This window comes from Brassica oleracea, chromosome C8, assembly GCF_000695525.1.
Source record: "Brassica oleracea var. oleracea cultivar TO1000 chromosome C8, BOL, whole genome shotgun sequence".
Lineage (NCBI taxonomy): Eukaryota > Viridiplantae > Streptophyta > Magnoliopsida > Brassicales > Brassicaceae > Brassica > Brassica oleracea.
The window spans coordinates 13,875,526-13,879,652 of NC_027755.1; positions in this window are offsets into that span (position 1 = coordinate 13,875,526).

Consider the following 4,127-nt stretch of genomic DNA (forward strand, 5'->3'; position numbering starts at 1 on the left):
TGTGTAAAGAGAGTAAGAGGGAGGATGAAGATATGGAGTGAATGAAGAGGAAGAGAGGTGCTTGTATTTATAGTTGTAATCATGCCGACAGACCGAGGAAATTCCTACGGAATTCCGACGCCAACGGCTAGTTCGTCGGAATTTCCTCGGAATTTTAAAAATTCCCCAACGGCTCTTTAACGGCTCTCTAACGGCTATAATATATCCACGGAATTCATCGGTTTTTTCCGAGGAATACATTTTTCCTCGGTATTCCATAAGAATATTCCGACGGATTGATATTTCCTCGGAATTCCGTCGGTATATTCCGAAGAAATTCCGAATAAACCAAATTTTGTGTTTCCTCGGAAATTCCTCGGGATATTCCGAGGATTTCATTTTCCGTCGGAATGTCCGTCAGAATACCGCTGTTTTCTTGTAGTGAAGGACCTTACGATAGAACAAAGGGAAATATTGGAAAACCCAAAACAATAAGAATGCAAGGCCAACCTGATCTCAGCAGAGACCATGTGCCAACCAAACTACGACCGCACCTTATATTCATAGTTTAGAGGCCATTTTGTTTTGTAGACCCTAATATATTGCATAGCACCTAACCTAACGCTTACTCACCTATATATATATTCTTCAGTCTGCCATTTACAATTTTATGTTCATTAAGTGGGATTAAATATGTTATGTGACCCTAACATAATGCTTAATGCCTAAGTTTCACATACATATATGTAAACACCACAAAATAATTTCAGCTAACATGATGTGCTATTACTATATTCTACTGTTATATACTGTCTAAGATACTCAAAATTAGCATATAACATAAATGTTATCCCTGAACAAAATGGTAGCATGTATATATATGAGATATGATATGTTCTTATAGAGAAAATGTTATTCGGCTATGTTTAGATGTGAGTGGCCACCTATATTATAAAACACAGATAACATATATTTAGCGGCTAATAAACTTAGGAATTTGTGTACTTACTCTCATCTATTAGTTTATGGGATAACATATCACTTAACCACCAAGTAAGCCTGGTATACGCAGCGAACAAAAACTAGTTGCAGCTAACATAATGTGTTCCCACTGAGTTATAATGTTATATATTATCTAAGATGTTCAGCATAAGTCAACTACAAAATTAACCGTTAAAATATACTGGATATGTAACAAAACATATTAACCGCTACTTTATAACTTATCTTATCGCCAATTTTATCTTCTTCTTCTACGCGAAGACTTTTAACTAGTTTTTTTTTTTAATTCTGATTTATTATGATCTTACAATTATGATATGAAAAAAATTACATAGATGATTCGATAACCGACACTACTACCTGCCTTATGAAGACCTACGCGTAAGTGCATCACCTGAGCCGTCCCATGAAGATCCACGTCTGGCAAGATTTACTTGCACCATATTGAAGATCCCTTGTAAGCCTTTCTTCTGTATTCTGCATAATTGTTTAATAAATCTCTCTCTCCGGGACTTGAAACCTGGATTTGTTGCAATCTGCAATAAATTGCATAGTCTGGGATTCGAACCTCAGACTTGGGTGTAGAAGCCTTTAAACCTTAACCAGTAGGGTACGGTGCTTCCGCACTTTTAACTAGTATGTGCTCTATATCCTCCATGATTGTCCTTTCTTGTCTTTTTTTTCCTCTTCTTTTGAATATCGAATTCCACTCTCTCCAAAAAATCACGAGAACACAAATGAATTTATTAATAAAGAAAATTAATTGTACAGATCTTCAAAAGTTATATGCCATTAATGCATAAATCGTAAAACTTACATGAAAGAACGAACTAGTTGATCAATTTCTTTTTCTCTCTAAAGTGATAGAGGATGTCCATGGCTTATCTGAGTAACAAGAAAGAAAAAATAATAGTAACAGTAGGAGAAACACACGATGACAATAATTCATGATTCTGAACATGATGATAAAGATAATAGTCTCTGAGATAAATCTGCTGGTAAAGAATCGAGGAAGAGAGAGAAAGGTGAACAAGGAGCTACAATATAGAGGATCTCGTAGTGTTATAAATCATTAAGTGGATGACCCATAACCAAGACCAGAAGAAAGCCCAGTCGGCCAAGAGGAGGTTCAGAGTCGGCCAGCACAAGTTTCCTTTTATTTGTTTTACTAGTTTTCCTATTTCCAATTGTATTAGGTTTTGGATACTTTCTTTTTTCTTATACTTTGTAATTCCTATATAAAGGAACCTTATGATTCATTAATAATACATAGAAGAATTCCCCATTCTTTTACAACACGTTATCAGCACGATAGACTCCAAAAACCCTGAGACAAAATTGAAACTCCCAAACCCTAAAAACCTAAGCCGGTGGCGACGATCCTAGACGAGCTCTGTCTCGTCTCAACTCCGATCAAGCTCAGCTCCTAGACGTTCCCTGTTCGTGTCCAACGTCCTCAGCCTCAGCACATCTTGCATCCAGCTCAGTTCAAGTCCCCGACCAGACGCAACCATCCGCAACAAGCAACAGCTCGCGATCGCTCACGGCCTGCGACCCGATAGGAGCCGTCTTGCGTCCATCCGTCTCAGCTCGTCTCAGATCTTAGGAGGTCCGGTTCAGACCTACAAAACAAAGGTATAAAGACTAAATCTGAGAACATAATGATCAGAACCTAAAACCCCTAATCCATTATTATGGAATCTCATGTTCTTGATCAAAACCCTAAAATCAATATAACCTAAATCGATAATCTCATAACTAGACATAGAAATCGATTCCTTAGAACTTGTTGATTGTTTTATTGATTATTCCTGATCTGAATTTAAGAAACCCTAATTCAGGAATCGAAACCCTAAACCTAAAGATTGAATCCGATTTTAATTATTCTTGTCTTGATTGAATGATTAATGATCTGAGGTTTTAGGATTGATAGATTGATTGAATAATCTAATCTTGAATTTAAATTCTAAAGGCCTTGAAACCTTGATTTCATATTGATTAAACCGGCAGCTTGTATTGATCAAATTGAAACCCTAAATTTATAAATTGAATCCAATAGAAATCGAATTTGCTAAGGTTGTTTGCATGACATCTAAATCTGAATATGGATTGCATTCGTCTTGTTTATCAACCAGCATATAGATTATACAAACTCGAATTGGTTTCATTAACAAAAGCATATGGCCGTGTGGCCTAATCTCTCTGATACATATAGAAACATAAACTAGGATTGTTCGCACCATGGTCAAGTAGTTTTTCATATGGACGATACTATTGTTTGATTATGTGTTCGTATAAGGCTTGATTATGGCCGAGATCCTTGTTTGCACGATCACATCATCTGATTGATAATGTGATTCAGATGTCGAAAATCTCAAATCTAGACTATGCTGCCCTTAATCTCTCTGGAGATAACTATTTTCAATGGGCGCTAGATACAAAGATCAACCTGAGGTCAAAGGGACTCGGTGATACTATCATCGAGGGCAATAATGAGAATGATAAGAATTGGTATAGGGCTATAAGTATTATACGCCACCATCTCATTGAAGGTTTAAAAGATCAGTACCTTACAATGGAAAATCCACTAGACCTTTGGACCGCTTTACAGCGTAGATAAGATCACCAGAAAACGGTGCTACTACCAAAGGCTAGATATAAGTGGAAGAATCTCAGATTCATGGACTATAAATCTGTGGATGAATACAATTCAGTATTGTTTAAGATAGTTTCAATGATGAGACTATGTGGTGAAGAAGTAACCGAGAAAGAGTTACTGGATAAGACCTTCTCTACGTTCCATTCCACAAATGTGTTGCTGCAACAGCAGTATAGAGAGAGAGGCTTCACCACATACACTGATCTGATCTCGTGCTTACTTTTGGCCGAGGCTAATAATGAACTGCTGATGAAGAACAGTGAGATGAGACTTCCAGGATCAGCACCATTACCAGAAGCCCACAAGGCTGAACAAGAAAAGAAAGATCCCAAAGAAAGCAACCACGTCTATAATGAAAGGAGATAACACGGCATAGGCCGTGGTGGGTACAAGGGACGTGGTGGTCGTGACAACTACTCATATGGCCGAGGGTATGGAAACCACAATAACCGTGGTCATGGTTCCAGCTATGGCCGTGGAAGAGCCA